This window comes from Salmo salar, chromosome ssa09 (assembly GCF_905237065.1).
Source record: "Salmo salar chromosome ssa09, Ssal_v3.1, whole genome shotgun sequence".
Lineage (NCBI taxonomy): Eukaryota > Metazoa > Chordata > Actinopteri > Salmoniformes > Salmonidae > Salmo > Salmo salar.
Genome location: NC_059450.1, coordinates 65,872,721 through 65,897,798, shown reverse-complemented (window position 1 = coordinate 65,897,798; position 25,078 = coordinate 65,872,721). Strand labels below are relative to the sequence as shown.

The 25,078-nt window shown below is 41.0% G+C and overlaps 1 protein-coding gene across 2 annotated transcripts in view; it reads right to left on the bottom strand.

Moving 5' to 3' along the window:
- The window catches only part of LOC106611637 (polycomb group RING finger protein 3), a 43,951-nt gene extending 22,650 nt beyond the window's left edge, over positions 1 to 21,301 (bottom strand). Inside the window, exons 1-2 of one of the 2 annotated variants that reach the window (XM_045723883.1) lie at positions 21,181 to 21,301; positions 12,167 to 12,280 (exon numbers count right to left, since the gene is read on the bottom strand). The gene's annotated coding sequence lies outside the window, so the exon portion shown is untranslated. The remainder of the gene's footprint in view (positions 1 to 12,166; positions 12,281 to 21,180) is intronic. The other variant, XM_014212048.2, reaches the window with a different exon arrangement.
- Between the last annotated feature and the right edge of the window lie 3,777 nt (positions 21,302 to 25,078).

Below are 25,078 nucleotides of genomic sequence, written 5' to 3'. Positions count from 1 at the left end.
GAAAAACCTCTTCGACTTGGCTCCCACTACTCCCACCACTTTTTTTGGGGGGGGGCCTCTTGATCCTAAATGTGCATTCTCTTTCACTCTTGTCTTGGACAATAAGAGTCTTTTTGTCTGCTCATCAGATCATGAAAATAGCCCACTTACTCCATTGAGATGAGTGAAGAAGAGCCGCTGAGGATGTATTAGAATGCAGCATTAGAATGCAGCATGAGCTGTTTGGGTTCAAACCTGAGCTGCATACAAAATCATGTATCAGAGTTGTTGTAACAGTTGCCACACTGTCGAGTTGAACAAGTGCATTCAGTTGCAGAGCACTTGCAAGTGCGTTGACAGGACGCGTTTACCTGCCTTATAGAAAAGTTTGTGGTCATACGCACATCCTTAAAAACATAAATGCTGGGCTAATAAAAGAATACTAGTACAGAACAAGGCCGCACACTGTTAAAGCTCCCAATTCACCGCTTTATTGACGGCGTTTCGATCCGAAACGGATCTTCGTCAGGTCAAACACACTGAGTGTTCAAATCCCAGAATATACACATTTCACCTCACATGACCGTTGCGGACATGACGCATGGTGGGTGCAAAAAAAAAGCCTTATCAACATGACCCAGTGTTGTAACCCTGTGAAATAAATACCAAAGGATATTTACGTGCAAATAGGTGCAGTTTCATAATGCAAGTGCTAAGTGCAATTAGTCCAACATTTTGTTAAGTTGCAGAATTGCATTTGGAATAAAAGAGTACTTAGCCCTATTTTTTTTTAACCTTAGTCTGTACCTGCGGCCAAAGGGGGGGAGCTGGAATTCAGGGTGGAGCGGTTGGGAAGAGACAACCGCTATTTTATTCGCCTTCTGGACGGCTCTGCCCAGGTAGAGAGATGACAGTTTTTGCCGTTGTCCCGCAAGTCCTGACTATCTTGCCCAACCTATTTTTCTGTGCAACCGTGATATTCCCAAACCAGCAGGTCAAGCAGTAGGACAGAATGCTCTCAACGAATGATTTACAAAAGAGAACCATGATGGTTAGATCAACATTAAAAAAAGTGCAGTTTCCGTAGGAAATACAGTCTCTGTTGGCCCTTCTTAAAAATAGCGTCAGTACACTGATCCCAGGACAGCTTGTCGTCAATGACTAGGCCAAGGTATTTGAACTCCTCCACTATTTCAATGGGCACACCTTTTATCAGTGATGGTGTGTGAATTGTAGTGTTCCTTCGAAAGTCAATCACCATGTCCATTGTTTTTTATGTATTTCATTTCAGATGGGATGACTTGCAGAGACAACTGAACAAGAGTGCTTCATTAATGAATGTGCAACAATTCAAAGTAGCTAAGATGTTAAACTGTCATAATCAAGATGACAACTTTTCCATTACAATATAAGAAGGTAATGAAGGTTTGGTTCCAAACACCTGCAGGTTTCTGACGAAGGAACAGTCATTCAACACGACACAGGATGACTCAGTGCATCACATTGACACACCAATGGCAAGGCACTCTAGCCAATCCAGACAGTCTAGATGACATGCTTGTCCAAACTGGTCTGCATGAACTAAGCCTATAACTATTGTCCTCCTTAATGCACATGCAATGTGATTGATGCTGGAACTGGTACTCTGTATCCTCTGAAATTAGTGTTGAGCTATGGTGTTTTAAGTTGCTCTTTTCAATTCAGAATATTTACGGTGTATCGGAGGTGCTAATGAATAAAGCTGTTCCTCTCGGGACGTCACATCATTGTGAAAACAAAAACGTGAACATCCTGAGTGAAATGTTTTTATTTTTTTGCAGATCATGAATCTGAGAACGTTGATCTTTTATGACAAAACATCACAAAACTGGAACTATAATTCCTCTTGGATCACTAAGATTAAGATCTGTAGTTATAGTGCCTTCAGAAAGTATTCAACCCCTTGACTTATTCCACATTTTGTTGTGTTACAGCCTGAATTTTATTTCCCTCTCACACATCTACACACACTACACCATAATGGCAAAGTGAAAACATGTTTATAGAATTTTTTGCAAATTTATTGGAAATTAAATATAAAAATATCTTATTTACATAAGTATTCACAACCCTGAGTCAATACATCTGGGTAAGCATCTAAGAGCTTTGCACAATATTAAATATATATAAATCTGTCAAGTTGGTTGTTGATCATTACTAGACAGGCATTTTCAAGTCTTGCCATAGATTTCCAAGCAGATTTAAGTCAAAACTGTAACCAGGCCACTCAGGCCATTCAATGTCGTCTTGGTAAGCAACTCTGGTGTATATCTGGCCTTGCGTTTTAGGTTATTGTCCTACTGAAAGATGAATTTGTCTCCCAGTGTCTGTTGGAAAGCAGACCGAACCAGGTTTTCCTCTAGGATTTTTCCAGTGCTTAGCTCTATCCTGTTTCTTTTTATCCCCCCCAAAAATCCCTAGTCCTTGTCAATGACAAGCATACCCATAACATGATGCAGCCACCACCATGCTTGAAAATATGAAGGGTGGTAGTCAGTGATGTGTTGGAAGGACATTTCAGCTTTAATTTTTGATTAATTTGTTTAAAAAAAATTGAAAAACATAATTCCACTTTGACATTATGAGGTATTGTGTGTTTGCCAGTGACACAAAATCTCAATTTAATCCATTTAAAATTCTGGCTTTAACAGAATGTGGGAAAAAATCAAGGGGTGTGAATACTTTCTGAAGGCACTGTATCTATTTCATATTTATTGTTATGTTTATTGATCAGATATTATGCATTTTACCACAATTTCCACAACTACCAATTAAAACATTCTCATTACCATAATAGTTTTCAATGTCCCAAAAAGTAATAAACAAATCAATTGCTAATATGTTTTGACATTGCTCAACAAATGAAAAGGCCTGAGTTAAGCATAACACTGAAAACAAATACATTTAAAATGTAATTGAACATATATATTTGTAATTTCTCATTACTGCAACACATAACCTTTCTGAATTTATTTTTTTGTCATAATTACTTGTGTATACAAGGCGGGACGAGCACGCCCCATTTTCAGCGACTGGGCTGTAGTGGAGCAGGTTGAGAGCTTCAAGTTCCTTGGTGTCCACATCAACAATCAACAACAAACTATTATGGTCCAACAAAACCAAGATGGTCGTGAAGAGGGCACGACAATACCTATTCCCCCTCAGGAGACTGAAAAAAATTGGCATGGGTCCTCAGATCCTCAAAAAGTTCTACAGCTGCACCATCGAGAGCATCCTGACTGGTTGCATCACGGACTGGTATGGAAACTGCTCAGCATCTGACGGCAAAGTACTACAGAGGGTAGAGCGTACGGCCCATTACATCACTGGGGCAAAGCTTCCTGCCATCCAGGACCTCTATACCAGGCGGTGTCAGAAAGTGGCCCTAAAAATTGCCAAAGACTCCAGCCACGCTAATCATAGACTGTTCTCTCTGCTACTGCACGGCAAGCGGTACCAGAGCGACAAGTCTAGGTCAAAAGGCTTCTTAACAGCTTCTACCCCCAAGCCATAAGACTGCTGAACAACTAATAAAATGGCTACCCTGACTATTTGCATTGACCTCCCCTTTTTTTACGCTGCTGCTACTCAATGTTTATGATCTATTATCCATTATCCATGGCTATTCTTTAAAAGTGCCTTCCTCACCATCTTAAATAAGCATGCCCCACTCAAAAAAAATTGAACTAGGAATAGATATAGTCCTTGATTCACTCCAGACCTGTCTGCCCTTGACCAGCACAAAAACATCCTGTGGCGTTCTGCATTAGCATCGAATAGCCCCCGTGATATGTAACTTTTCAGGGATGTTAGGAACCAATATACACAGGCAGTTAGAAAAGCTAAGGCTATCTTTTTCAAACAGAAATTTGCATCCTGTAGTACTAACTCAAAAAAGTTCTGGGACACTGTAAAGTCAATGGAGAATAAGAGCACCTCCTCCCAGCTGCCCACTGCTCTGAGGCTAGGAAACACTTTTACCACCGATAAATCCACTATAATTGAGAATTTCAATAAGCATTTCTCTACGGCTGGCCATGCTTTCCACCTGGCTACCCCTACCCAGGTCAACTGCCCGGCACCCTCCATAGCAACCCGCCAAAGCCCCCACCATTTCTCCTTCACCCAAATCCAGATAGCTGATGTTCTGAAAGAGCTGCAAAATCTGGACCCATACAAATCAGCCGGGCTAGACAATCTGGACCCTCTCTTTCTAAAGTTATCTGCCGAAATTGTTGCAACCCCTATTACTAGCCTGTTCAACCTGTCTTTCGTATCGTCTGAGATTCCCACAGATTGGAAAGCTGCCGCGGTCATCCCCCTCTTCAAAGGGGGTGACACTCTAGACCCAAACTGCTACAGACCTATATCTATCCTACCCTGTCTTTCTAAGGTCTTCGAAAGCCAAGTTAACAAACAGATTACCGACCATTTCGAATCCCACCGTACCTTCTCCGCTATGCAGTCTGGTTTCAGAGCTGGTCATGGGTGCACCTCAGCCACGCTCAAGGTCCTAAACGACATCATAACCGCCATCGATAAGAGACATTACTGTGCAGCCGTATTCATCGACCTGGCCAAGGCTTTCAACCCTGTCAATCACCACATTCTTATTGGCAGACTCGACAGCCTTGGTTTCTCAAATGATTGCCTCGCCTGGTTTACCAACTACTTCTCTGATAGAGTTCAGTGTGTCAAATCGGAGGGCCTGTTGTCCGGACCTCTGGCAGTCTCTATGGGTGTGCCACAGGGTTCAATTCTCGGGCCGATTCTCTTCTCTGTATACATCAATGATGTTGCTCTTGCTGCTGGTGATTCTCTGATCCACCTCTACGCAGACGACACCATTCTGTATACTTCTGGCCCCTCTTTGGACACTGTGTTAACCTGTTATGGATAGGGGGCAGTATTTTCACGGCCGGATAAAAAACGTACCCGATTTAATCTGATTATTACTCCTGCCCAGAAACTAGAATATGCATATCATTATTAGCTTTGGATAGAAAACACTCCAAAGTTTCTAAAACTGTTTGAATGGTGTCTGTGAGTATAACAGAACTCATTTGGCAGGCCAAAACCTGAGAAGATTCTGTACAGGAAGTACCCTGTCTGACCATTTCTTGGCCTTCTTGATCATCTCTATCCAAAACAGGGGATCTCTGCTGTAACGTGACACTTCCTACGGCTCCCATAGGCTCTCAGAAGGCGGCAAAAAGCTGAATGGTGGCTTTGCAGGCCCTGGCTGAAAAACACTAGAACATTTAGATAGTGGTCGATCAGAGAACAGAGACTGGAGGCGCGTGCACGAGGCGACACCATGTTTTTATTCTTTCGTCTTTGAACGAAAACAACGACTCCCGGTCGGAATATTATTGCTTTTTTACGAGAAAAATAGCATAAAAATTGATTTTAAACAGCGGTTGACATGCTTCGAAGTACGGTAATGGAATATTTAGAATTTCTTTGTCACGAAACGCATCGGGCGCGTAACCCTTCGTCACCCTTGGATAGTGTCTTGAACGCACGAACAAAACGCCGCTATTTGGATATAACTATGGATTATTTGGAACCAAACCAACATTTGTTATTGAAGTAGAAGTCCTGGGAGTGCATTCTGACGAAGAACAGGTAAGGTAATGCAATTTTTCTTATAGTAAATCTGAGTTTGGTGAGGGTCAAACTTGGTGGGTGTCAAAATAGCTAGCCTGTGATGGCGAGCTATCTACTCAGAATATTGCAAAATGTGCTTTCACCGAAAAGCTATTTTAAAATTGGACACCTCGATTGCATAAAGGAGTTCTGTATCTATAATTCTTAAAATAATTGTTATGTTTTTTGTGAACGTTTAATCGTGAGTAATTTAGTACATTCACCGGAAGTGTTCGGTGGGAATGCTAGTTCTGAACATCACATGCTAATGTATAAAGCTGTTTTTTGATATAAATATGAACTTGATTGAACAAAACATGCATGTATTGTATAACATAATGTCCTAGGCGTGTCATCTGATGAAGATCATCAAAGGTTAGTGCTGCATTTAGCTGTGGTTTTGTTTTTTGTGACATTATATGCTAGCTTGAAAAATGGGTGTCTGATTATTTCTGGCTGGGTACTCTGCTGACATAATCTAATGTTTTGCTTTCGCTGTAAAGCCTTTTTGAAATCGGACAGTGTGGTTAGATAAAGGAGAGTCTTGTCTTTAAAATGGTGTAAAATAGTCATATGTTTGAAAAATGGAAGTTTTTGTATTTTTGAGGAATTTGTAATTCGCGCCACGCCTATCATTGGATATTGGAGCAGGTGTTCCGCTAGCGGAACGTCTAGATGTAAGATTAAGTAACCTCCAGACGAGCTTCAATACCATATAACTCTCCTTCCGTGGCCTCCAACTGCTCTTAAACGCAGGTAAAACTAAATGCATGCTATTCAATCGATCACTGCCCGCACCTGCTCGCCCGTCCAGCATCACTACTCTGGATGGCTCTGACTTACAATACGTGGACAACTACAAATACCTGGGTGTCTGGTTAGACTGTAAACTCTCCTTCCAGACTCACATTAAGCATCTCCAATCCAAAATTAAATCTAGAATCGGCTTCCTATATCGCAACAAACCATCCTTCACTCATGCTGCCAAACACACCCTCGTAAAACTGACCATCCTACCGATCCTCGACTTCGGTGATGTCATCTATAAAATAGCCTCCAACACTCTACTCAACAAACTGGATGCAGTCTATCACAGTGCCATCTGTTTTGTCACCAAAGCCCCATACACTACCCACCATTGCGACCTGTACGCTCTCGTTGGTTGGCCCTCGCTTCATACTCATCGCCAAACCCACTGGCTACAGGTTATCTACAAGTCTCTGCTAGGTAAAGCCCCGCCTTATCTCAGCTCACTGGTTACCATAGCAGCACCCACTCGTAGCATGCGCTCCAGCAGGTATATCTCACTGGTCACCCCCAAAGCCAATTCCTCCTTTGGCCGCCTTTCTTTCCAGTTCTCTGCTGCCAATGACTGGAACGAACTGCAAAGATCACTGAAGCTGGAGACTCTTACCTCCCTCACTAGCTTTAAGCACCAGCTGTCAGAGCAGCTCACAGATCACTGTACCTGTACATAGCCCATCTGTAAACAGCCCATCTATCTACCTACCTCATCCCCATACTGTATTTATTTATTTATCTTGCTCCTTTGCACCCCAGTATCTCTACTTGCACATTCATCTTCTGCACATCTACCATTCCAGTGTTTAATTGCTATATTGTAATTACTTCGCCACCATGGCCTATTTATTGCCTTAACTTACCTCATATGCACTCACTGTATATAGACTTTTGGTTTTCTTTTGTTCTACTGTATTATTGACTGTATGTTTTGCTTATTCCATGTGTAACTCTGTGTTGTTGTATGTGTCAAATTGCTATGCTTTATCTTGGCCAGGTCGCAGTTGCAAATGAGAACTTGTTCTCAACTAGCCTACCTGGTTAAATAAAGGTGAAATAAATCAAAATAAATCTATGCATAGTCACTTTACACCTATCTACATGTACAGTACCAGTCAAAAGGTTGGACACACCTACTCATTCACGGGTTTTTCTTTATTTTTACTATTGTTTGTAGAATAATAGTGAAGACATAAGAACTATGAACTAACACATGGAATCATATAGTAACCAAAAAGTGTTAAACAAATCAAAATATATTTTAGATTTTAGATTCTTCAAAGTAGCCACCCTTTGCTTTGATGACAGCTTTGCACACTCTTGGCATTCTCTCAACCGGCTTCATGAGGTAGTCACCTGTAATGTGTTTCAATTAACAGTTGTGACTTGTTAAATGTTCATTTGTGGAATTTCAATCCTTCATAATGCATTTGAGACAATCAGTTGTGTTGTGATAGCCCTATGTGATCAAATACCAAGTCCATATTATGGCAATAACAGCTCAAATATACCAAGAGAAACAACAGTCCATCATTACTTTAAGACATGAAGGTCAGTTAACTTGGAAAATGTCAAGAACTTTGAAAGTTTCTTCAAGTGCAATCGCAAAAACCATCAAGCGCCATGATGAAAGTGGCTCTCATGAGGACCGCCACAGGAAAGGAAGACCCAGAGTTACCTTTGCTGCAGAGTATAAGTACATTCGAGTTAACTGCACCTCAGATTGCAGCCCAAATAAATGCTTCACAGAGTTCAAGTAACAGACATATCTCAACATCAACTGTTCAGAGGAGACTGCGTGAATCAGACCTTCATGGTCGAATTGCTGCAAAGAAACCACTACTGAAGGGCGCCAATAAGAAGATGAAACTTGCTTGGGCCAAGAAGCACGAGCAATGGATATTAGACCGGTGGAATTCTGTCATTTGTTCTGATGAGTCCAAATTTGTAACGCCCTGGCCATAGAGAGGGGTTTTTGTTCTTTATTTTGGTTAGGCCAGGGTGTTACATTGGGTGGGCGTTCTATCTTCTGTTTCTATGTTTTTGTATTTCTTTGTTTTGGGCCGTGTGTGGCTCCCAATCAGGCACAGCTGACGTTCGTTGTTGTTGATTGGGAGTCACACATAAGTGCATGTTTTTCCGTTGGGGTTTTGTGGGTAATTGTTTCTGTCATTGTGTTTCACCTGACAGGACTGTTTGGCTGTCAGTTTCTTATTTTGTTGTTGTATAGTGTTCCGTTTAAGAATTAAATATGATGAACACTAACTCCGCTGCGTTTTGGTCCACTCTCTCTTCAGACAGCCGTTACAAAATTTGAGATTTTTGGTTCCAACTGCCGTGTCTTTGTGAGACGCAGAGTAGGTGAATGGATGATCTCGGCATGTGTGGTTCTCACCGTGAAGCATGGAGGAGGAGGTGTGGAGGTGCTTTGGTGGTGAGACTCTATGTGATTTATTTAGAATTCAAGGCACATTTAACCAGCATGGCTACCACAGCATTCTGCAGCGATACACCATCCCATCAGGTTTGCGCTTAGTGGGATTATAATTTGTTATTCAACAGGACGGTGACTCAACACACCTCCAGGCTGTGTAAGGGCTATTTGAACAAGAAGGAGAGTGATGGAGTGCTGCATCAAATGACCTGGCCTCCACAATCACCCAAACTCAAACAATTGAGATGGTTTGGGATGAGTTGGACTGCAGAGTGAAGGAAAAGCAGCCAACAAGTGCTCAGCACATGTGGGAACTCCTTCAAGACTGTTGGAAAAGCATTCCAGGTGAAGCTGGTGGAGAGAATACCAAGAGTGTGCAAAGCTGTCATCAAGGCAAAGGGGGGCTACTTTGAAGAATCTAAAATCTAAAATCTATTTTGATTTGTTAAACACTTTTTTGGTTACTACATGATTTCTTGTGAAGAGAACTGGTCCCAAAATTGACCTCTGTGGTACAACATTATGTACTTCAAGAAATTCAGACTTAACTCCATCAATAACGATGGCCGAATTTCTGTCACTAAGATAATCATGAAACCATGAACAGGCCATGAGGCCTATCGAGGTCAATTTATTTAATGAAATAGCATGATCAACAGTATCAAAAGCTTTTGACAGGTCCACAAACAAAGCAGCACAATTCATTGTAATGTCTAAAGCATTGACAAGATCATTAACAACTAAAGTGGTTGCTGTAATAGTGCTATGCCCAGGCCAAAATGTTCACCACATTCAAAATACATTTCTCAGATAAAAAAGAGCAAAGTTTTACACTTACCAAAGATTCAAGAATCTTATCTTGACAAGGAAGCCTTGAAATGGGGCAAAAATTATGAAGATCACTACTATCACCATCCTTATGGAGTGGCAGCACAAGAGCTGATTTCCATACTTTTGGAATATTTCCTGATAACAATTTGAAATAAAAAATGTGGAGTTTTGAGCAAAAAAACGATGGGCGCTACACTTAAGCAGACCGGAATCCAATTAATCCGCCCCTGTGGATTCCTTCTTATCTATTGCTAGTAAAGCATCCAGGACTTATTTTTTCTGTAAATAGCCTAAAAGAAAAGCTTTGACTATCATTTCGCTGATCATTCAGCAAGTTTCCCCTATCAGTATCCAGCCCAATATCATTGTGAATAGGCTTAGAAGTTATTTCAAAGAGATAGCCTGCTGAAATAAAATGGTGATTAAATGCATCAATGATAGCATTTTTTTCCCGTAATGAGGCCAGTGTCTGAATTAATTTGTTGTGGCAGAGAGGAGGAAGTAGAACCCTTCAGGGATTTGACAGTTTTCCAGAATTTAACCGGGTTCCCATTACAATCCGAAAGAGTGGTTACATAATAATCAGATTTAGCCTTTCTGATTTGTATTACAGAATCATACCTCAGTTGCTTAAAGTCTGTGTTGACCCAAGCATCATCTCTTTTATAAATGACTTCTGATAATTCGATCTGCCTTTAACCCTTAATTTTTTGAAGGGAGCATGATTGTCCACAATAGTACTGAAGACATCTGCAAAAAGGCTGAAAGCTAAATCAGGTTCAGGGATAGCCGAAATACAATCAAGGTGACTAAAATAAAGAATGTAAAAAAGCCTATTCACTGATGTTTTTAAAGTTCCTCTTTGTGATGACACGAGGCTTAGATTTTTGTATTCTCACATCTCTAACACAAACAACTGGGCAATATTCACTAACGTCTTGGGGCGAAGACACCAGTAGAAACATTGTTACCGGGAGTTAATCCACTTCACTTACTGTAGTTCAATAATCAAAAGAGATATTTTTTCAAACTCAAGGTGTCATATCATATCTGACACCATATTCTTTCTGCAAAACATCTTTGAATCTTAATTCGGAGTAAATATTTACGTTTTTGGAAAACGTGGTCACATAAGACCAAGGGAGATTTTACTGTCATTCTGTTACCAAACTTTACATTTGCACTGTTCTTCGAGTAAATGGGTCTTTATAAAATGTTCAGTGGAAATTGTTAAAAGTAGTCTTTGTTAGTTGTATGGGTTGTTTAACTTTGCAATCAATGGATTTTGTTTGGCATACTTTTAAAGTTAAAAAAAATCAGGTGTGGAAGCACCTTATATTGTGTGGAATCACTTGCTTTAAATATACTTTGAATGCCTCATTTAAAAATATAAAAAAATGTCACCTTTATTTAACCAGGTAGGCCAGTTGAGAAGAAGTTCTCATGTACAACTGCGACTTGGCCAAGATAAAGCAAAGCAGTGCGACACAAACAACAACACAGAGTTACACATGAAATAAACAAGCATACAGTCAATAACACAATAGAAAAATCTATATACGGTGTGTGCAAATGAGGTAAGATAAGGGAGGTAAGGCGTGAGGAGGTAAGGTAATAAATAGGCCATAGTGGCGAAATAATTACAGTTTAGCAATTAAACACTGGAGTGATAGATGTGCAAAAGATGAATGTGCGAGTAGAGATACTGGGGTGCAAAGGAGCAAAATAAAAAATAACAGTATGAATGCATGAAATGTATGCATTCACTACTGTAAGTCGCTCTGGATAAGAGCGTCTGCTAAATGACTAAAATGTAAATGTAAACAGTATGGGGATGAGGTAGTTGGACGGGCAATGGCTATGTACAGGTGCAGTGATCTGTGAGCTGCTCTGACAGCTGGTGCTTAAAAGTTAGTGTTTACTCCAGTGTTTTCTTTATTTTGGCAAAAACAAATAAAGGCTATGCCTAATATACAGTGGGGTACGGAATGATTGGATCCCTTGATAAAGATGAGCAAAAAATACTAAAATAAGTAATACAAATACTGAGTTGTAGTGTATGCTCCAAAACATTTACTAATTATATTAGGTTATACCAATACAATTGCTCAGAGAAAGACATTTAGTTAATTAAGTAATATTTAAAGATCTAAAAAAGATAGGGGTCAAAGGTATTGGATCCCCTGTTTTCAATACTCCAGCCTACACACAATATCCCAAAATGTTAAAGTGGAATTATGTTTCTAGAAATGTTTACAAATGAATAAAAAATTAAAAGCTGAACTGTCTTGAGTCAATAAGTATTCAACCCCTTTGCTATGGCAAGACTAAATAAGTTCAGGAGTAAACATTTGCTTAACAAGTTACATAATAAGTTGCATGGACTCACTCTGTGTGCAATAATAGTGTTTAACATGATTTGTGAATGCCTACCTCATCTCTGTACCCCACACACCGGTAAGGTCCCTCAGTCAAGCAGTGAATTTCAAACACAGATTCAACCACAAAGACCAGGGCGGTTTTCCAGTGCCTCGCAAAGAAGGGCACCTATTGGTAGATGGATAAAGAAAAATAAAGCAGACATTGAATATCCCTTTGAGCATGGTGAAGTTATTAATTACACTTTGGATGGTCTATCAATACACACAGTCACTACAAAGATACAGGCGTTCTTCCTAACTCAATAGCTGGAGAGGAAATAAAACCACTCAGAGATTTACCCATGAGGCCAATGGTGACTTTAAATCAGTTACAGAGTTGAATGGCTACTCCACAATACCAACCTAAATGACAAAAGGAAGCCTGTACAGAATACAAATATTCCAAAACATGCATCCTGTTTGCAATAAGGCACTAAAGTAAAACTGCCAAAAATGTGGAAAAGAAATTAACTTTATATCCTGAATACAAAGCGTTATGTTTGGGGCAAATACAACACATCACTGAGTACCACTCTTCATATTTTCAAGCATGGTGGTGGCTGCATCATTTTATGGGTATGCTTCTCATCGGCAAGGACTAGGGATTTTTTGGGGGATAAAAAGGAACGGAATAGAGCTAAGCACAGGAAAAATCCTAGAGCAAAACCTGTTTCAGTCTGTTACGCTGTCTGTGTGAAGAGACCTTGTCAGGTTATCAGTGGTGTGCACACCGAGGAACTTGAAGCTTTTGACCCTTTCTACTGTGGCCCCGTCGATGTGGATGGGGGCCTGCTCTTTCTGACGTCTCGATCAGCTGCTTCGTTTGAGGTTATTTTCCTGGAACCACTCCGCCAGGGCTCTCACCTCCTCCCTGTAAGTTGTCTGATCGTTGTTGGTAATCAGGCCTACAACTGTTGTGTAGACAGTAAACCTGATGATTGAGTTGGAGACGTGTGTCGCCACGCAGTCATGGGTGAACAAGGAGTACAAGAGGGGCTGAGTACACACCCCTGTTGGGCCCCATGCTGAGGTTCAGCGTGGCGGCGGTGTAGTTGCCCACCTTTACCACTTGGTGTCGGCCTATTAGGAAATCCAGGACCCAGTTACACAGGGAGGGATTCAGATCCAGGGCCCTGAGCTTAGTGATGGGCTTGGAGGGCACTATGGTGTTGAAGCCTGAGCTGTAGTCGATGAACAGAGTTCTGTATTTCACTGAAAGAATAAACGTTTTGTTTTGGAAATGATAGTTTCCGGATTTTACCATATTAATGACCTAAGGCTCGTATTTCTGTGTGTTTATTATATTATAATTAAGTCAATGATTTGATATTTGATAGAGCAGTCTGACTGAGCGGTGGTAGGCAGCAGCAGGCTCGTCAGTATTCATTCAAACCACACTTTCCTCCGTTTGCCAGCAGCTTTTCGCAATGCTTGAAGCATAGCTCTGTTTATGACTTCAAGCCTATCAACTCCCAAGATTAGGCTGGCAATACTATAGTGCCTATAAGAACATACAATAGTCAAAGGTATATGAAATACAAATGGTATAGAGAGAAATAGTCCTATAATTCCTATAATAACTACAACCTAAAACTTCTTAACTGGAAAAATTGAAGACTCATGTTAAAAGGAACCGCCAGCTTTCATATGTTCTGAGCAAAGAACTTAAACCTTTTTTACATGGAACATATTGCACTTTTACTTTCCTCTCCAACACTGTGTTTTTGCATTATTTAAACCAAATTGAACATGTTTCATTATTTATTTGAGACTAAATAGATTTTATTTATGTATTATATTAAGTTAAAATAGTGTTTATTGTTCATTCAGTATTGTTGTAATTGTCATTTTTACAAATATATATATAAAAATCGGCCGATTAATCGGTAGCAGCTTTTTTTGGTCCTCCAATAATTGGTATCAGTATCGCCGTTGAAAAATCATAATCGGTCGACCTCTACCCTCTATCCACGGTTTTTGGTTTAGATAAGTTCTAATCATCACAGTGGGAACAACATCCTCTATGCACTTATTGATTAACCCCATCACCGAGTCACTGTATACATCGATACAATTCTCAGAGGTGACCAGGAACATACCCCAGTCCACGTGATGAAAACAATCTTGAAGCATAGATTCCGATTGGTCAAACCAACATTGAACAGTCCTTACCACGGGAGCTTCCTGTTTAAGTTTCTGCCTATAAATGGGGAGGAGCAGAATGGAAGCGTGATATCATTTGCTGAAGGGAGGCTGGGGGAGGGCCTTGTAGCCATCCCGGAAGGGAGACTAGCAATGATCCAGGGTCCATGTTGCGCATGTAGCACAGGAGATGTGTTGATAGAATTTCGGTAGCATTTTCCTCAGATTTTCTTTATTAACCTGTTATGGCTAGGGGGCAGTATTTTCACGGCCGGATAAAAAACGTACCCGATTTAATCTGATTATTACTCCTGCCCAGAAACTAGAATATGCATATAATTATTAGCTTTGGATAGAAAACACTCCAAAGTTTCTAAAACTGTTTGAATGGTGTCTGTGAGTATAACAGAACTCATTTGGCAGGCCAAAACCTGAGAAGATTCTGTACAGGAAGTACCCTGTCTGACCATTTCTTGGCCTTCTTGATTATCTCTATCCAAAACAGGGGATCTCTGCTGTTACGTGACACTTCCTACGGCTCAAATGGGCTCTCAGAAGGCGGCAAAAAGCTGAATCGTGGCTTTGCAGGCTCTGGCTGAAAAACATTAGCGCATTTGGATAGTGGCCGGTCACAGTACTATGAGACTCAGGCTCGTGCACGAGGGGATCCCATGCTTTTATTTTCTCTTTCTTTGTACGTAAACACGCTTTCCCGGTCGGAATATTATCGCTTTTTTACGAGAAAAATGGCATAAAAATTGATTTTAAACAGCGGTTGACATGCTTCGAAGTACGGTAATGGAATATTTAGAATTTTTTTGTCACGAAATGCGTCGTGCACGTGACCCTTATTTACACTTCGGATAGTGTCTTGAACGCACTAACAAAACGCCGCTATTTGGATATAACTATGGATTATTTTGAACCAAACCAACATTTGTTATTTAAGTAGCAGTCCTGGGAGTGCATTCTGACGAAGAACACCAAAGGTAATCAAACTTTTCTAATAGTAAATCGGAATTTGGTCAGGGCTAAACTTGGTGGGTATCAAAATAGCTAGCCTGTGATGGCCGGGCTATCTACTCAGAATATTGCAAAATGTGCTTTCACCGAAAAGCTATTTTAAAATCGGACACCTCGATTGCACAAAGGAGTTCTGTATCTATAATTCTTATAATAATTATGTTTTTTGTGAACGTTTATCGTGAGTAATTTAGTAAATTCACTGGAGGTTTGCGGGGGGTATGCTAGTTCTGAACGTCACATGCTAATGTAAAAAGCTGGTTTTTGATATAAATATGAACTTGATTGAACAAACATGCATGTATTGTATAACATAATGTCCTAGGCGTGTCATCTGATGAAGATCATCAAAGGTTAGTGCTGCATTTAGCTGTGGTTTTGTTTTTTGTGACATTATATGCTAGCTTGAAAAATGGGTGTCTGATTATTTCTGGCTGGGTACTCTGCTGACATAATCTAATGTTTTGCTTTCGCTGTAAAGCCTTTTTGAAATCGGACAGTGTGGTTAGATAAAGGAGAGTCTTGTCTTTAAAATGGTGTAAAATAGTCATATGTTTGAAAAATGGAAGTTTTTGTATTTTTGAGGAATTTGTAATTCGCGCCACGCCTATCATTGGATATTGGAGCAGGTGTTCCGCTAGCGGAACGTCTAGATGTAAGAGGTTAAAGTCCCCAGCTACAATAAATGCGGCCTCAGAATATGCGGTTTCCAGTTTCAACATAGTCCTGTGTAGTTCCTTGAGAGTGAACGCAGTGTCGGCTTGGAGGGAATATACACGGCAGTGACGATGACCGAAGAAAATTCTCTTCGAAGGTGATGCAGTCGGCATTTGAAGGTGAGGTATTCCAGATCAGGAGAACAAAAGGTCTTGAGTTCCTGTACGTTACTACAATCACACCATGAGTTGTTAATCATGAAACAAACCCATCCTCCTTTATTTCTTTCTAAGACTTCTTTCTTCCCATCAGCATGATGGACAGAGAACCCCGCTGGCTGAATGGACGGGGTTCCTGGTACTGGGTAAAGTTTATGATGCTGTTGACCTTTAACAAGGGCCCCAGGACCAGTGGAAGCAAAATAGCCCCATAATATCAAAGATCCACCACCATATTTTAAAGTAAGAATTAAGTATTTTATTGTTATTGTGTTTCCATCAGGAGTGTGACACTAAAGACTTGTGGCGAGCAGAATCAACAACCTCTCCATCATTCAAGACTGTTGCTTTGTGAGAAGGTGTTAAAGTTCACAGTTAGCCTTTCTTATGTAAATGAAAGCTGAAAAGTACCCAGGGCCTTGCCTTGGCTCCAACTTAGAGCAGGTCTGCCGGAATCATGGCCCAGTGAGACACGGGTGCCGGCCGGCATAGATGGAAACAGAAAAGTCTGAGCCTTTGGGTAAAACACTGTGGTAAATTCTCAATTGAAATGTGGCTACACACATACTCACACAAACACACACACATGCAAACACACACACAGACACGCAGGCATCACAAAGAGCCCCTGTTGGCAGCCTGTGGGCAGTGGAGTGTTTGGGTCCAGTGTAGACTGGGTGACAGCCTGAGAGTCAGACACTGAGGCCTGTATCAGCAGAGGCAGCCAGGAGGAGAACACTCTTGTTGTGGCTGATGCATTGGATTCACTTCAAACACACATACACACGGGCGCACGTGCACACACACACACTGTATATTCTACCCTTCTAAATGCTCTCTGATGGTCCCAACTGACTCATGAATGAGAGTTGGTGCCAGGAGGGATAGACAGACCATACAAGTGTTCAAATGTGAAGCAAGCTGCACTAATGTGATGCGATGCCAGAAAGCCTTCTTATGTGTTGTTATGTGTCATGCAGTGGCCAAATCGGAATAACGAGTTATGAAAATGGTGTGACCATTTTGGTTTGTGAAATGGAGTTGCCTGATTGGTGGAACACAGCTAGAAACATGCATGCAATATGACATGGACTAGCATGAAGAAATTCTCAGAATTGACCACACTTGTCAAACAGTGTAGTGTGTTTAGGCCCTCGCTGATTCCCTGGCCAGTTTAGGTACGGGGTAATGCAATGGACAGTGACTGCTGTAGATTGAGACAAATTGATCTTGGGTAGTGCACAGGGACACACACATAGTTAAGGAGCTAGTGAATAAACCCTATCATCAGCAGCAGCTGCATCAGACTACTGCAACAGGAGGAGGAGACAAGGAGTAAACAAGGAAAGGTGGTTCCCTCAGGTTCTGTTGAGCCATGTTGTTGTCTTTCATTAACTAAGAAGCACAGCTAACAACTTTTCAGCTAACAACTTTTCAGCTAACAACGTTTCAGCTAACACCGTTTGTTTACACTAGACTCTATCACCTATCAGGAACAACTATTATTGTTTTATATACCGATAACCTTTCCTCTGGTTAAGGTGAACTTTGGTCAAGCGGTTGGGTTTCCCTTGAATCGCATTGCTAGATAGCTAGAGGCCCTCTTCAGAGGCACTGGGCTTAGGCCTATTTGTCTTTAAATGTGTCTTGTAGAGGATGTCCAAGTTGTCAGCATAGTGCAATTTACACTTAGGCCTACATGTTCAGTCTATAACAAAGCTCTCATAATGTGTCTTGTGCTACTGCCTCTGTATTTCAGTGTGGATTTCAATAACGTTCCCAAATCCTTTAGGCTCTATCAGGGGTTCATGGAGCGATCCCTAAGCGCATGCTTGTTTTCACCTTTGAGTCTTGACATAAAGCACATTTTGTAGTTTTCAACTAAAACATATACTGTCGAATCTGTAAGTTGGGGGGGGGCTGGTATAGGCTTGACACTATGCGTGAGGTGGTAGGTGGACGATGCATCAACAGTCTCCAATTTGGAGATGCAGCCAAAAACCATTTGAAAAATACAACTTTCACCTCACTTCAAAAACTAGGAATTTTAATGACTTCTAGTACATTTACATTTTACATTTACATCATTTAGCAGACGCTCTTATCCAGAGCAACTTACAAATAGTACAAAACATTGATGTATTTCCTGACATGGAATTCATTTTAATCAGCAAAGTACATGCCAGGGGGGGTTTGAAGCAATGAGAGCAAAGAGAGAGAGTAGCAAACAGCCATTTGAAGGTTCTATAAATTCTTTGAGAGTAGGAAAGAAAAAATGTGTTGTATGTAAACAGTGCAATAAGACTGTGATTTGCATCATTGATAAGGCATCACTTTACACAGGATGAAACAAATAGGCCTACTGTAGACAGGAGTGTACTAGTGTAAATATTGTAATGATTTTGGGCAGCCTTCTTGTCATTGTTTAAAGAAATCACAAAGCTATATTCAGACGTAAGACTAAAAGGCAGTTAGTTGTAAACTAACAAATCCTAAAACAGAACCTTAACTAACAGCCGTTACACAACTAGGGTTGGCAGTGGCACTACATAAGCAAGTCACCGCCTATTCGGTTCATGAACACAGCCTAAACATTCTTAATTTGACAATTTTAGCCCATCTGAAAGCCCATCTAACACACAGTTGAAATGTATCCTTACAGAATTTAGGGTAGTACTTTACATTACAACACAGACTAAAGTGGTAATAACATGGCAATAATGGGGTAACAAGTTATAGTTACACACTGAAAATATACTCCTCTCAGACGTCCACAAGAATATAGGAAGTAGGGTATAGTGGGTGGTTTGGGATTGGGTTACTTGAATGCTTCACAAAGCCTTCCTATTACCACTTTCAAATTGGCAAGTGTTCCTGGATTCAGTCCAGTGCCCATCAGTTAACAAGAATTTAGAGATTTTGCTAAATGCATGAATGATAGGCCATATACCATGGCCTGGGTAAGCATCAACAGGCTAACTAGCCCCATCTGTCAAACTCAGAAAGCAACAGCCAGTGGATCATTTGTTCCCTAAATCTTGGTTCCCTAAATCTTGATCAGAGTGTGTGTGTGTGTGTGTGTGTGTGTGTGTGTGTGTGTGTGTGTGTGTGTGTGTGTGTGTGTGTGTGTGTGTGTGTGTGTGTGTGTGTGTGTGTGTGTGTGTGTGTGTGTGTGTGTGCGTGTGTGCGTGCGTGCGTGCGTGTGTGCAGTGAGTAAAAACCACTGGATTAGCACAATCGGCTGTGTGAACCAGTTTTTCAGGATGTTGGCATACAACAGCAACAGTCAGGGTAGTAACTGATACAGTTAGGACCTACTTCCCTCTATGGGTGTAATCCACTCACGAGTTTAGAGAAACTCCTACACATAGTGCAGAATGCTGAGTAGATTCCAGTCTTATTCTCAAAATGAATAGGATTTGTACATTCACAAGGTCTATAAACAACATCGGGTGTTCCCTTTTTCATGTGTCTGCATATGATGAGATAATTTCAAGAAGGGATGAAGTGGGATATGGTTCAAAGAGGTGATATCTGGTTTCTTGTCCATCTGTTGTTTTGCTCTGCTGGTCACTGATCAGCGATTCTCATTAACAACAGTCAACACACCTTGACAAAGAAGGTGGTATGGAACTGAATGGAATTGAACCAAATCCCCAAAAATGTTGGTATTTTGGCATTTCAGCAACACTTATTTATAGCCCTAACACTTGTATTGTGACCAAAACGAACTAAACTACATTACAATGTAATCACTACAATGTAACAACAAGGTTGATGTGGTAGTAGGCTAATTACAGCGTTACCACAGGTATAAGAGCAGCTTTACATATGGGCTATTCTATACACAGCCAGGCATAGTAGCCATAGCATCATGGATAGAGAGACCGCCACAAAGCTGTAGCCTAATGGCCAGTAGTTACACCACTGTCAAGGGGCCATCAACATGTGGAATCTTTGTATGGCTACTGTAGTTCTTTGTAAAGTGTGAGTGGGTGTTTTTTATTTATTTTACTGTACATAACAAAGGCTGTTATGAAGAGAAGAACAGCCTTCTTAATTGGTCTAAGGTAGGTTTCATGACCAACAATATTGAAAACAGCCAATGGCTCTCTGCAATTTTTCCCTGATCAATCAATTTAAGACAACCAGGAATGAAGAAGCTGTTCATGTTTAGATATATTTATTACTTAAAAAGTAAAGTAGGTAATGCTACAATAAAAGTTCAGTCATTTTGTTCCTGTCTGCCTTTGTGATCTGCCTTGTGCTATTATACAAGTCATAAACCATTGAATCCATATAGTCTGAAGCTAGGAAAACCCACCTATGTTAATAAGCTTGTTAGCCACTTATATTGCTATATTGTGCCATGTCCCACTGAGTAATTTACATATTGCAGTCCCTGATTACAAGACAATCTACCAAAAGAGAGACTTGTTGGCTCGACCCTTCACCAAAACCCCACAATGTAACAGCTCCATACAGTCAGACGGGGCCGTAATAGCCCCTAAAAAGCAATAACTTTCTTTTGTCTAGATTAAATCATGTGGCGACAACTACACCATCGTGCATTTAACACCGAACTTTCGAAACCCGAAGACGTTAATGTTGGACCATGGTTTTTCAAGAACATTCCAGGCAATGGGAAAGATTGGTCTCTCCAAACAACACAAATATTATGGGAGACATGTGAGCGTCTACGAGAGCTCCCTTCCTAAAGAACAAAAAGCGTGCTTCGCTGCTATCCAAACCCTCCCGTATAATGCACTCTTCCTTGAAAAGGATCCCGGTGCCTAACTGCAGGGCCCGGCGCCGCCATACACTACAACATTGGCACATACAACAACACGTATGGCATGTCCATACCACCAAGCGGAAAAGACACAGACACAAATGAATAAGAACAATACAAATCGCAGGCATAAATCAATAAAAGACGCATTAATGCATTAATACGCCTAAAATATTTCAAGTTAAACGAACTAACCTGTTTGGGAACAGTACAGTCCGCTGGATATTGGGTTGAACGCGAGTTAAATGCACTATTGGTAAAACAAAGAGGCGAAAATGTCCGGGCAATACCGAAACAGGCCGAAACACCATTTGGAGCTTTGCTGAGCATGCGCTGATTAGTCGAGGGGGAGGAGGGTTGAACGAGAGTAGACGAATAGGTAACATTGTAGGGAGCGCCCCATTCATTTAAAATAATTCACTATTTTGATACATTTCTATACATTTTAGAATTCCGGGAAATTCCCCCCAAAAAACACACAATGAAATGAAGGGTGATTTGTGGGCAAGACCTGGTGACTATGTTGTCAGAATAAGTTTCTTTGCAAATAGCCCACTACTGTATTAGGAGTTATGTATGTCATCACAGTCAATTTGATGATGGTAACACTATACACAAAAGACGTTTGATGTCTGAGATGTAGCACATTAGGATGTCAAAAGTAAAAGGTGGATGCTTGTGCTAAAATGTACCCTGATGTAGAATGATGTTGACAAAAAGAGCAATATTTATTTAATATTACTGCAAGATAGGGTGTTTATAAATGGCCCTGTGGTCACACTTCCAATAAGTTTGAGATGTGTTCAATGTGGATTGAGTTTATAAGTAGGACCAGGCTCATTTGGGGAGATTTTAAAAGTCCTCCAACAAGTTTAACATATTAATCAAACATTTTATTAATTCAGGCAATAACTCATAATAGCGTTATGCCATTCCACCAATAGAGTGCCAGTTGGGTAGTGCTATTTGGTTAAGATAAGCAATTTATTTAATCTGTATTTAACATTCTATCATAAAGAGCACATGTTCAAGTTAATAAAAAACATGTTTTCACATCTCCAGAGGTTAAATTAAGAAAAATTACTATAAAAGGTGACAATTAAAGTAACAGGGTTGACCGTAACAGGGTTGGAGTTCATCTTAAATCAGCCATAACTCCCCTTGGGACGGGGTAATAGAATGTTGTGTGCAACTGGGAGGAGCAATTGAATGCAAGCTTCACAAAAAATAGCAATTATTAAAACATTTCTAGCCTATCTATCTATAAGTAGCATGGTTGATGTGTTATGTAATCTGTATTTAACTAGGCAAGTCAGTTAAGAATAAATTCTTATTTACAATGACATCCTACCCCAGCCAAATTCGGACACCACTGGGCCAAATGTGCCCCGCCCTATGGGACTCCCAATCATGGCCAGATGTGATACAGCCTGGATTTGAACCAGGGATTGTAGTGATGCCTCTTGTACTGAGATGCAGTGCCTTATACCGCTGCGCCACTCGGGAGCCCTATGCACAACCTGCTCAGTTTTCCTCCACGTAACACCAGAAAATGGCCAAAAAGAGTAGAACCAGCTCACCTGCTTTGATACTCTTTGACAATTACATGTTCAATGTTTCTTTAGAAAAAATCATTTAAAAAGGAATATTTTCACCATATTAAAATGACAGTTTAGTTCACGTAACAGGGTTGACCTTAAAATGAGGGACAAACGTAAATTAATCACTAATTGTGTTAAATAAATATGAATCTTCAAAAATGACTGTCAAAGCAACAAAGTAACCTAGCCTTTACAATGGTGGTAAAACTTGGGGACATTTCTGCACTAAGTGGGTTGAAACTCCATATATCAAAGGGACGCAAAAGACACTCTCTTCCTGGAAGGACCCAATTGCTTAGAGGGAGGTTAAGGGCTAATGCCAGGAGACTAGGTCAAACCTTATCAGAGAAGATTTGCTTTTTCATTATGTTTCAACATAGGTACACAGTTTACAGGTATTCCTACACACATCCTTAACATGAGCAATCAAGCACCAGAATGAAAAGCCTCTATTAATCAATTGTGTTAACCTGAATAGCCACTCCAGTGGCCTACACATTGACGTAACCAAATCCATATGTGACAACACATGTGACAGCCTATCAGTGGAGTCTCCTCAGCGGAGGAAGGGGTGGACCACCCCCTTCAGTGAATTTCATAAAAATAAAAACGGTAAAACGTTAAAAAAGTTATCCTTTTTAGATAAAACTATACAAAATATATTCACGTCACCAAATAATTGATTAAAACACTCTTTCGCAACAAAGGTCTAAAGTAGCCTCAACCACACTCTGTATTGTAGTCCCATGGCTTAGGTTCTGTCCTCTGGGTACATTGACTTCAGTACAAAACCTAAGAGGCTCATGGTTCCCACCCCCTTCTATAGACTTGCACAGTAATTATGACAACTTCCAGAGGACGTCCCCCAACCTATCAGAGCTCTTGCAGCATGAACTGACATGTTGTCCACCAAATCAAAGAATCAGAGAATTAATATAAACTCAGCAAAAAAAATAAACGTCCTCTCACTGTCAACTGTGTTTATTTTCAGCAAACTTAACCGGTGTAAATATTTGTATGAACATAACAAGATTCAACAACTGAGACATAAACTAAACAAGTTCCACAGACATGTGACTAACAGAAATGGAATAATGTGTCCCTGAACAAAGGGGGGGGGGGTCAAAATCAAAAGTAACAGTCAGTATCTGGTGTGGCCACCAGCTGCATTAAGTACTGAAGTGCATCTCCTCCTCATGGACTGCACCAGATTTGCCAGTTCTTGCTGTGAGATGTTATCCCACTTTTCCACCAAGGCACCTGCAAGTTCCCAGACATTTCTGGGGGGGAATGGCCCTAGCCCTCACCCTCCGATCCAACCGGTCCCAGACGTGCTCAATGGGATTGAGATCCGGGCTCTTCGCTAGCCATGGCAGAACACTGACATTCCTGTCTTGCAGGAAATCACGCACAGAACGAGCAGTATGGCTGGTGGCATTGTCATGCTGGAGGGTCATGTCAGGATGAGCCTGCTGGAAGAGTACCACATAAGGGAGGAGGATGTCTTCCCTGTAACACACAGCGTTGAGATTGCCTGCAATGGCAGCAAGCTCAGTCCGATGATGCTGTGACACAACGCCCCAGACCATGGACCCTCCACCTCCAAATCCATCCCGCTCCAGAGTACAGGCCTCGGTGTAATGCTCATTCTTTCGATGATAAACGCGAATCCGACCATCACCCCTGGTGAGACAAAACCGCGACTCGTCAGTGAAGAGCACTTTTTGCTAGTCCTGTCTGTTCGAGCAACGGTGGGTTTGTGCCCATAGGCGACGTTGTTGCCGGTGATGTCTGGTGAGGACCTGCCTTACAACTGGCCTACAAGCCCTCAGTCCAGTCTCTCTCAGCCTATTGCGGACAGTCTGAGCACTGATGGAGGGATTGTGTGTTCCTGGTGTACCTCGGGCAGTTGTTGTTGCCATCCTGTACCTGTTCCGCAGGTGTGATGTTCGGATGTACTGATCCTGTGCAGGTGCTGTTACACATGGTCTGCCACTACGAGGACGATCAGCTGTCCGTTTAGTCTCCCTGTAGCGCTGTCTTAGGTGTCTCACAGTACAGACATTGCAATGTATTGCTCTGGCCACATCTGCATGCATGCCAGCCACATCCTCATGCATGCCTTAGGCACATTCACACAGATGAATGTGAACCCTGGGCATCTTTCTTTTGGTGTTTTTCAGAGTCAGTAGAAAGGCCTCTTTAGTGTCCTAAGTTTTCATAACTGTGACCTTAATTGCCTACCGTCTGTAAGCTGTTAGTGTCTTAACGACCGTTCCACAGATGCATGTTCATTAATTGTTTATGGTTCATTGAACAAGCATGGGAAACAGTGTTTAAACCCTTTACAATGAAGATCTGTGAAGTTATTTAGATTCTTACGAATTATTTTTGAAAGACAGTGTCCTGAAAAAGTGACATTTCTTTTTTTTCTGAGTTTAGTACTGAAAGCATAAGCTACAGCTAGCTAGCACTGCAGTGCATAACATGTG